This window comes from Macaca thibetana, chromosome 14, assembly GCF_024542745.1.
Source record: "Macaca thibetana thibetana isolate TM-01 chromosome 14, ASM2454274v1, whole genome shotgun sequence".
In the NCBI taxonomy this organism is placed as follows: domain Eukaryota; kingdom Metazoa; phylum Chordata; class Mammalia; order Primates; family Cercopithecidae; genus Macaca; species Macaca thibetana.
In genome coordinates, this window is record NC_065591.1 from 5,396,677 (window position 1) to 5,407,500 (window position 10,824).

General features: G+C 55.4%; 1 protein-coding gene and 1 long non-coding RNA gene across 9 annotated transcripts in view; one reads left to right on the plus strand and one right to left on the minus strand.

The window, feature by feature from the left end:
* MRPL21 (mitochondrial ribosomal protein L21) overlaps window positions 1–10,824 on the plus strand; it is a 1,021,966-nt gene that overhangs the window by 724,190 nt on the left and 286,952 nt on the right. The window lies entirely within an intron of this gene.
* LOC126935980 (uncharacterized) overlaps window positions 1–10,824 on the minus strand; it is a 121,954-nt gene that overhangs the window by 42,959 nt on the left and 68,171 nt on the right. The window lies entirely within an intron of this gene.

The window sequence follows — 10,824 nt, forward strand, 5'->3', positions numbered from 1 at the left end:
AGGTCTATAGCCTACAAGTCTCCAGGATCAGACAGGCTCAGAGTGAGGGGGCACCTGTGCCTTTTCTCTTCCCTGCCAGCTCGCCACAGGCTCCACACTCCCAGGCTTGCAGAAGGGGGCTCCCTCTGGGAAGCCCACCTGGATGCCAGTCTTTCAGGGGTGAAGGCTCTTGGGTACACGCCCAGGAGCCCCCGGGTGTGGAGCAGGCCCCGGGTGTCTTGTCAATCCTGTTTTAAGCCATTGGCCTTTCCCACAGAAGATGTTGAGGAAGACAATGAAGACGGTGACCCAGGGCAGAGGCGGGAGGGGGCGCAGCCAGGAGTGGAGAAGGGGCTTGGGTGGGGTGAGGAGCATGGAGGGAAGCGGTTGTCCCGCACCCACTTAGGGTAACAGGCACCCACCTCTGCCAAGCCTGAGAACATGGTGGGCATTTAATAATTGCTTGATGATTGATTTAAGATTACTGCCTGCCCTGTGAAAGAGGCACATCCACTATGTATGTGATGGGTGTGACTGAGGAAGGTACTTGCCCTCTGACACCTCCCATGGCAGAGGAGGATGGGGAGGGCCTGGGCCCAGGTCATGGGGTGGACCCCAGATCCAAAGGCCAGCCCCCAGCACCAGCTGCAGACCTGTATACAGAAGACACTCAATAGTTGCTTGTCGAGTGAATGTGTAAGCCAGGTGCATCTGCCCTTCTTCCCCATGAGGGGATGGCAGTTTACTCACCACTGAGTCCCGAACCCCGTGCCTCATGCAGAGCCTGCACACAATGGGTGCCCAGGGAGCCCCTCTCACCCTGTGTCTATGGATCTGATGACTCCAGGCCCCAAGACCGGGTGTTGTACCTTCCTTAGGGGCACACGTCCCCCACTGCCCAGAGGTCGAGGCAGAGGTGTCTCCCAGCAGGAGACAGTCACATTCATTCGACCAGGAGCTCCTGAGAAACTGACAGGCCCCCACCTGATCCACCTGTCTTTCCAGAGTCTGCATACAGGGGCGCCCAGGGAGGCCCTGACTGCTGAGTCCTGTTGGAGGGAACAGCCTCCAGCCAGAGCCCCTCACCATGCCGCGGGGGCTGCAGGGACCCCACAGAGTCTCCTCGGGTGGCATGAGAGGGAGAAGCCCCTTCCCATAGCAGTGGCTTGCCAGGGGGTCTCCGACACCATCCACCCAGACACCTGTCCGTGGAGGAGCACAGTTACTGTTGGAGAGCATGGAGGGAGCTCCGTCATCAAACAGATGAACAGGTAAACGAAATGTGGTCTCCTCACACATTGGAATAGTATTCAGCCTTACAAAGGAAGGAAACTCACACGCAAGCTACAACACGGGTGAAGTGAGATGACATTTGCTGGGTGAAATAAGCCAGACATGAAGACACACACACCGTACAATTCTGCTCATATGAGGTGCTCAGAGAAGTCAAATCCACAGACACAGAAAGAAGAACAGAGGTTGCCAGGGGCTGGGAGGAGTTGCTGTTTAACAGGTGCCCAGGTTTTGCTGGGGACACTGGAAATGTTTGGGTATAGGTAGCAGCAATATCTATACCTCATTATGAATGGATGAAATGCCACAGAGTTGTATACTCACAATTGGCTAGAATGATAAATATTATGTTATATTTTGCCACAACTTAAAACAATAATAGTGGCTGGGCACAATGGCCCACACCTGTAATCCCAGCACTTTGGGAGGCCAAGGCGGCAGACCACCTGAGGTCAGGAGTTCAAGACCAGCCTGATCAACATGGTGAAACCCCATCTCTATTAAAAACACAGGCTGGGCACGGTGGCTCACGCCTGTAATCCCAGCACTTTGGGAGGCCGAGGCGGGCGGATCATGAAGGAAGGAAGAAATGGAGGGAGGAAGGGAGGAAGGTAAGAAGGGAGGAAGGCAGGAAGGCAGGCAGAAAGAAGGAAAGAAAGGAGGAGAAAGAGAAGGAGTTAGAGAAACCAGAATGAGCTAAAGACCCACCCATCAACATGTGTTTCCCTGTGTTATTAAAACACTTTGTCTTTACAACGCAGAAAATTAAAAAAAAATTCTGCCAGACCCAGGCTGTCCACATCAGTATTCATGACATCTGTCTTTTCCTATAAAACTCTCTGAATGAAGCCTCCCCCGGTAGAAAACGACTCTCTCCTCTCTGCCTGCTCTTTCTTTCCCCTTCAAAACAGATTGCGAGACAGATGATTGCATTGTTTTGTCCGATTTCCATCTGAAAACTCCCCTCCGTGTTGGCCACTGGGCGCCCCTATTAAGGCCCGGGCACCGAGGGGCCACGTGGGGTGGCCAAGCCTCTGTCGCCTGCTCCCTGGGGCCTTTCCATCGGAAGAGGAAAAAGGACCCAGCAGACAAAGGTGCGGGACATAAATTAAGCCCGAGCTTTTTAAGTTCAAACTGAATTTTCTTTATTTTTTCACAGCTGTCAGAGGAATCGGGTAGAACTCCAGTAATGCATGTTTAATGTATTAAAAAGTGGGGGGGAAGCAATCGTCCACTCCGAATGTTCCGTCCGCCGACTTGCATTGGGAACATTATTTCGGGCCAGTAAACTCCGAGCAAGTCAAGTGTAGAGACATGGACAGGGGCCAGGGACCCCCCAGCAGAGGCTGTCATATCTACTGAAAGCTCACTTGTCATAGCTGGATGGGGGCAGGAGGGGGACAAACGTCTCGAAGTGCTGGAGACTGTCGCCAAGTCGGCTGGCTTCAGCTAGCCTGGCTAGCTGGAGCTGGGCAGCCCGCAAGGCCAAATGGACTACCGTCCCATCCCAGTCAAGCTGCGGCTGGCCATCTCACTCCAGGCCCTTCCTTGGGTCCACGGGGAGGTAGGGCCCTCTGGAACCCAGGCCTGGTGACGCAGCCATGAAAGCGAGCTTTATACACAGGCGCCAAAGGTCGCTACGGTTAGGTCAGAGGACATGATGGGGAAACTGAGGCAGGGAGGCCAAGGGCTTCCACCCAGCCGGGGTCCTTCTCCCTGCACAGCATGGCCCGAAAGGAGCAGGAGAGGATGTGGGGCAGATTGGAGTCCCGGCCGTGGCTGAGCAGACATGTGACCCTGAGCAAGCTGCCAGGTGGACAAGCTCGCCAGTGCCTCACGTTTGAGCTCTGAGTGTGGAGCCCACACTGCTGGCCGTGCGAGCTGTCATCGGCCCTGCTACTGTCATGACTGCCACGAGGCCTCAGGAGCAGGAGGAAACAGGACGGTGTGCCTTCCTCCCTTGGCAGCCGGGACTCACCAAGTGCACGGCCCACCGGGCTCCAAATTCAGCCTTTCCCCAGGTCAGAGAGGAAACCCCAGGAAAAAAAAAAAACAAAAACAGTGTCCCTTCAATAGCACGTGTTCACCACCCCTTCCTCAACACCGCATCCCCCAACGAATCGCTGTCCGGAAGCAGGGTTCACTCCAGCCAAGGTCAAGGCAGGCTTCCCAACCAGACCGGCTTAGCGCCCCGCAACAGGCCGGGTCTGATTCTTGCGCCGACAAGAGCTGACCCTCAGCGAGCATGAACAGCTTCTCCAGCACTGCCTTACTCAAGAAAGGTCATCTCCTCACCCCCTTTCCAGATACGGAAGCTGGGGCTTGGAGAAACTCCGCGGCTGACCTGGAGCCAGGGCTTAGCTCTGAGGGCATTTCCTCTGCGTGTCTCACCTGCCGTAAGCGGGCCGGAACCACCTGCCCTGGACGCCTGTGCCATCAGGAGCTGGTCCTCCTGCTGGCCATTCACTAAGTCCCTCCAAGGCCCCGCTGCTCTCCCTACACCCTCCAGTAAGCAGCCCAGGTCAAACAGAGCAGGGTGGAGAGAGAGGTCCACCCCGCCGGACCGCCAAGGCCATGAGGACTCTGCCACACCTTCCCGCCTTGCATCCCCAGGCAGGATGGTCTCTGGGGCCTCAGCCACGCACACCCAGCCCCGCTCCCAAGCACCCCACAGCAGTCAGACTTTGACCTGTTGAAATCCACTCATGCCAGTCAGATTAAACAGTGTCCCCCCAACAGGGCCCTATGACACAACCGTCACGGCCTGTTCACTCAGGGAGGAGACGACCTCTGCTCCTGCCTGCACAGACCCAGAGGAACAGAGCTCCTCCACCACCAGCCCCGGGCAGCCATGAGTCTGGGCCTCCCTGAGAGGTGCTGGGTGCTGGGCCCCACCCCAGCACCCACCATCCTCCCACCTGAGATCCCTTTGGACCTGTGTGCCTAGGACTCAGACCAAGGGCAACAGTTCTAAAAGAACCCTGGACACTGCTGTGACCCGGCCTCAGGTGCAACCTCGAGCACATCCTGGCTCCTTCGGGGCCTCAGTTTTGCCACCTGTAAAATGGAACAAATATCTCCGGTGCCTCCCACCCCATCGGGTCACAGTGATTCTAAATGAGCAAAGTAGAAGTCCCTAGAAAATCATCAGTCTTGACCTGGGTGCTGTCCTGAACACTCGTCCGGGAGCCCAGAGAGAAAAGGCCAGGGTGCCCTGGGCTGAGCAGTCCCAGCTTCCCAGGAACCCCGAAAACATCCTTCTCTCTGGGCCTGTGTCAGCGTCTGTGCAGTGAGGGGTCATTTCTAAGGCTCTTCCAGTTGTAACCCTTTTCTTGTTTAGGGGGAAAAAAGAAGTGTGACTCGTGGCCAGCACTCGTTTAATTTTACATAAACACGCTTCTTGAGGCTGAAGCAAATCTGACTGCTTTTCAATGTGAAAATAAAATTTAAAAACTGTTCTTGGAGTCATTTCTAAACAGAACTCACATCAGACTCATCTGAGTCATCAAAATCTTCTATTTTGGAAAAATTGGGGTCCTCAAATCAATCTTTGGTCAACAAACGTCCAAGAACAAGCACATGTGGGGATGCTGTGTTTTCTGGTGTGTGACATTTTTGGCGATCGAGAATGACTCTGTTTTGGAAATGGAAATGCCGCTACCAGAAACAGAATGCTATGAATAGAATGACGTCTTTTGTTTCCAAAGTCAATATACTAGAGTGATGCAAAAGCAATAATAAAATCGAGCTATTTCGTGGCAGAGTTTTCGAGGGGTAAATGCTGCAGCTGCAAGCCGCTGGTGAGTATCCTCAGGACAAATGGGAAAAGGCTTAAACTCTGTTTTCCTCTGACTCGAAACCCACAGGGTCCCCAAAATGGCCACTTGCTGCTGCTGAGGGTCGCAGCTGGTTCCACTTCAACCGATTTAAAGTGAATGCACACCGGGGCAGCTCACACCCTTGTCGCCGTCCTCCAAATGCCAGGCAGTCTCAGTGAGGAGCTTGGGCCGGCATCTCGCAACGGGCAGGCAGCATCTCAAAGAAAATGCCCACAGTGCGTGGGTGCCTGCCACGCTCAGAGGCCTCTGATAAAGCTGCCATGAGGACTGGGCAGTGTTCACAGAGCCCGGACCTAGGTCAGCTTAGAGACCAGGGGCTCGGGGGAAGGCACCGACCCCCCGGGCACCGACAGCCTGAAATCATCAGGAGCAAAAGCCATACACAGTGGGGAGAAGAACTGCCTGGACCCGCCAGAGCCCCTCTTAGGAGGTCGAACTCGAGACGGCAGAAGCAAGAGCCGCCAGGAAGGCACCCCGAGGGAGGGCTGGCCACCGGCTCTGCCACCGTCCACACTGCTGTGTCCAAGGTGGTCAGCGCCAGCCCAGCCTGGTGTTGCACACCAGGAGAGAGAAAGGCTGAGCGCAATGACAGGTCTGCCTGAGGGTGAGGGGGGCTCTCTGCTCAGTGAAATGCCAGCCGGAGGGGGTGAGAGGGAACCCTCAGTTTGGTGAAACGCCAGCCGGAGGGGGTGAGAGGGAACCCTTGGTTTGGTGAAATGCCAGCCAGAGCAGGGGAGAGAGAGTCCTCAGTCTGGTGAAATGCCATCCGGAGCGGGTGAGAGGGAACCCTCAGTTTGGTGAAATGGCAGCCAGAGGGGGTGAGAGGGAGCCCTCCATTCGGTGAAATGGCAGCACTGTCTGATTATGGGCTGCCTGATGGGCAGGGCACTGTGGGAAACAGTCCGTGACTTTCTGCCAATCCCCCCACTTTACAGATGAGGACAGCGCAGCTCACCAGGGGAGGCTGGCTGAAATCTCAGAGCCAGTAAAGCTAGGGCCTGTGAGAGTCGAGTCCCTGCCACTCACCCTGCCCTGCAAAAGCTCCTGCTGTACCCGGAGGACCAGGGACAGCAGAGGCAGGCAGAGAGGCGACTATCGTAGGCTTGAGCATAGAGTCACCCCAGCACAGGGAACCAGGGCAAGGCAGGGCACAGCTCCGGTGGAGGGGCCACCTGGACCACCTGCCAGGCCCCCATGTCGTCCTCCTCCCTGGACAGGCTCAGCTGTGAGGCTGCCCTCGGTGTCTGCGAAGCCAACCTTGAACTCCACAGCTCCATGTATGGCCCCACAATGATGCAGGTAACAGCAGGCACCCAACCTTAGTGAGCCTCAGACCTCCCCCGAGGTAACCCCAGGCTCCCTCAGGGCTGCAGGCACCTCCTCTCCAGCTAGAGACTTCTCCGGGCCTGTCTCACCTGCCTCACGCCGGCTCAACCTGCAGCCTGGCCCTGGATGTCATTCTCCCGCAAAGCACTCCCTGACCCCCGACAGCAGCACATGGGCCGCCTCTGGACGCCCCCACCACCTTCCCTGCCACCCAGAGGAGCCGCTTCTGCCCTCCACGCTCCCTTCCCCTTTGCAGGACAAGGGCAGAGACTGAGTCTGGCTACTCCCCTAGGACCTAGGACAGTCTCAAAGACACAGCTGACCAAAGCACATTCCCAGATCCCAGAGCTAGCAGGCTGAGGAAGGACAGGGCCTGCAGATGAGTGGAGAGTAGAAAAGGCCCGAGCTGTGAGGTCTTGCAGACCCACTTTGGGGTCTGAGGAGTTTGAGGAGGTGAAGTCAAGTCATGTGCCTTTCAGGGGTCTGTGTCCTCATCTGTGGTCAAGATCTGCCCGTTCCCAGCAGATCGTAAGTCACATGAATGACGTTTGCAAAACTCCCCAGCAAAGTGCCTGGCATACGCATGCACCCTGCCAAACACGTATGCACACATGTGCACAGACATGGGCACGCACACACGAATACACGTGTGTACACATGCAGGCATGTACACCTGCCCGGACACACGTGTGTGCACACAAATGCATACACAACATGAACACACGTGCAGTGTTCGTGTATGTATGCACGCATGTATAGCCGCACACGTGCACATATACACGCCCACAAAAACACACATGCACATATGCACACACACACACGGACAACGCACACCCACTAGCTACTGCTACTCCCCAGGATGGGAGAGCCCTTGCTGCGCTCATCCACGGCTTTCAGCTTATGGTGTGGGGTTCTCCCAGGGCCAGTCTCTCTGCAGAGAAGAGACAATTCCAGGGCTCACCCCTCGTCCTCCTGAGCTGACGCCCTTCCTCCAGAAAACTCCGCCTGTGCCCCCAGCTCAAGCGAGGATTCAGCTCAGATTCGGGCATTTCCTAGGGCAGGTCTGGCTGTAAAATCTGACACTCAGACTCCCGGTGCCACTGGAGGCCAGGAGACGTTAATTGCTTTTCTGAATGACACTTTTAGGGGCCGAGGGCAGAGCTGGGCTGGGGCTGTCAGGCCTGAATGGAGCCAGCAGAATCAGCTCCTTGCGTCCTCCCTGGAGAACAACAAGAGGGCCTCCAGCCCAAGGCTCTCCTGCCGCGTGCTGACCGGTGCCCTGCCTCCCTGCCGGGAGACCCCCGCGGAAGGCCCCTGTGCCCTGAGACAATAGCAGCACCTGCCAGGCCGTGCTCTCCCTGGGGAGCCTTGGCCCGTGCCGGAGGCCGGGCGCCTGGCATGAGGCCCCCATTGTTTGCCTCCCTCCCTCTCCAGGACTCCTCCACAAAGTGACAGGGCAGCCCCCGAAGGTCACCTCTGGGGCACTCCCGGCGGCTCCCGGGCATCTGTCTCAGACGGTGGGCAGCAGGAGAGGGGCCGGCCCAGGCCTATTGTTTGGGCCCAGAGCCGCTCCCACCCGATGGGAGAGAGGCCCATTGTCCCAGAGCAATCTGCCTCACTCCGGCCTCCCCATTTTCTCCAAGAAAAAGGGGAACCAAGCACGCAGCACACAGCCGGGAGCCCTCCGTCAGATCTGACACCCGGCGCCCCTGCTCCCCGCCATGGGGCTGCTACCCTTCACCCCTCGCCCCTCCCTTGCCACACGCATTTTTCAAGTTTGAAAACTTGAGTCCGGGTCTCCGGAGCCCTTAGCTCTTCCTGCTGAGGGTCTTCCAGCTTCCAAGTGGGCATCTAAGAACCTAAATATGTTTGAACAGGGACACTGCAGGACGTGCCTTCTTATTCCCACCTGATATGACGTCATGCCTCCCTTGCCCACCTTCCTCCCTCTACAGATTGCCCACAGGCAAGCTGCTGACTTCTCTTGTCAGGCTGGAAGGCCCTAAGAGGGGAACAGCAAAAGCTGTTTCCTTGTAAGTCTTGAAACTTCCATCGCAGCCAAAAAAAAAAAAAAAAAAAAAAAAAAACCTTCATTTGTTCACAAATGTTGTTAACAAGGAGATTAGACAATCAAGGAAATAATTTGGCTTCTGGAGTCCTCAAATGATATCCACCTAGATAATCCCAGGCCAATGCTTGAGGCTTTTGGACATAGACTTAGTCTGGTGTTTCGGAGCCACCCTAAAAGTCTGGCAGCAAGAAGAAAATCAAGGTGAGTTATGTCTACTCCCAGCTCAGGGGGTCCTCTGTGGCCGGCACCACCACGGGCAAGAGGAAAAAAGCCCAAGACTGAAGGCCAGCCCAGCCACACTGAGATGCTTATGTTTCTTCAAGTCTTGCTTGTGTGAATCTTAATTAAACACAGCGAGGAAAGTTACTAAAGTTAGTTAATGAAAGGCAGGATTGGACAGAGACTGTGAAGCAGGAGAGGATCTGTGCTACTTGAATCTTGGGACAAAAATTAAAAGGCAGTGTTCCCCTGAAAGCATCGCATGCTGACTACAGGCAAAGCCCCAAGAGAGACCACACTTGCACACCCTAACCATGAGGCGCCCTTGCCACAGTCCCCAACGACAGGGCCCAGTTCCTCCCCTTCTCCCTAGGACCGAGCACAGGGCCTACCAAGAGCAAGTGCTTGGTTGTTACTTGGAAGAAGAGATGGAGAAGTGGAGGGATAGAGGATGCAGAGGTAGAGCAATGGTGAGATGGAGGGATGGAGAAATGAGAGATGGATGCATGGAGAGACAGGAGATGGATGGATGGTTGGATAGACGGATGAATGAATGGAGGATAGATGAGTGGATGAATGGAGATATGGACAGATGATGGGTGGAGAGGGCTTCACCCTCTCCTGGCAGCTCCCGTCTGTTGCTGGAGATTGGTGTAGACATGACACATGGGACACAACCTGACCAGTGAGGCACAGGGAAGACTGCTGAAATTGGGGGCTGCTCCCAGAAGAGGGGTTCTTGACAACAGAGGGGAACACCACAGGGAGGTGCCCCTTCCCACTTGGATGTTGTCCCGTAGGGACGCAATGCTAGAAGAAGCTGCCACCATCTTGCAGCTGAGGAGTCACCCAGATCCCTGATGTCATGAGTGGTTGAATGAAGCTTCCCTGGAGCCATCCTCATTCAGACTTATTGGATCCTCTCTGGCTGGGTCTCTGTGCCATGAGGTCAAGAGCACATACCTAGTGATGGGGTCTCGCTGTGTTGCCCAGGCTGGTCTCAAACTCTTGGCTTCAAGTGGTTCTCTCATCTCAGCCTCCCAAAGCCTTGGGATCACAGGCATGAGCCACTGTTTGCAGCCCCTGAGCACATATCCAAATGGCCCATCATTTCCCATCAACTCCACGAAGTCATCACTGATTAACATTCCTGAGTTAATGAGGAGACAAAGACTGGCAGAAACTTCTGGACCCACCTGCCAGAGAGCTCGACGGCTCCAGGGTACCTGGGGTGAGCCCAGCTCCTTCTTCCCTGAGGCCACCCAGTCTGCGAGGTGCCGGCAATGTCCCTGTAACCATGGCTGGATGTTAAAGGCATAATACAAAGTGAAAGAAGCCACACTCAAGAGACCACCAACTGCATGGGTCTATTGACGCAATTCTAGAAAAGGCAGAGCTATGGGGACCAAAAACAGATCCACCACTGGGGGGCTGGGGTGGGAGGACATACGAGGGAGCTTTGGGGGTGATAGAAATCTTCCGTATCTTGATTACAAGGGTGTCTGTGACTACTTGCACTTGTCAAAATTCACCAAAGTGTGCACCTTAAAAGGATAGATATTACCGCATGTAAATTATTCCTTCATTGGCCTAGTTTCCTAACATGCTCCCTTGGCTAGGTTGGGGTTTCTGGGGCCATGACCTGAGCATCCCAGTAAGAGTCAATTCCAGGAAAAGCTCATCCAGGGGACATTTTTCTTGATTAACGAATCTCTTCCCTAGAAATGAAATATTAGTGGAAGCCCAGAGCATTAAAAGGACCAAAGCAAAGATACCTTCTCCTCCAACCAAAGGCATCCTCAAGAAGTCCTGAGGTGCCCCGGACCGTGTATGCTAGTCAAGAGCAGGTTCCACCCAACCAGCGAGGCTGGCAGAGTAGCCCCTCCAGCGGTGAGAGGACCCCCCGGCCTGCTGGATCCATGAACCCGAGCGTAGCAGAGGCCTAGGCCACTACCGGACACAGGAAGGGGGCTGCACTATGGAGACCATGCACAACATGAGTGGGAGGCACAGCACTGAACCGGGAGCACCATCAAAAGAGAGGATTGGGCCCGATTGGTAGCTCCCCAGCAGCCATCTGGAGAGGCGGCCACGCAC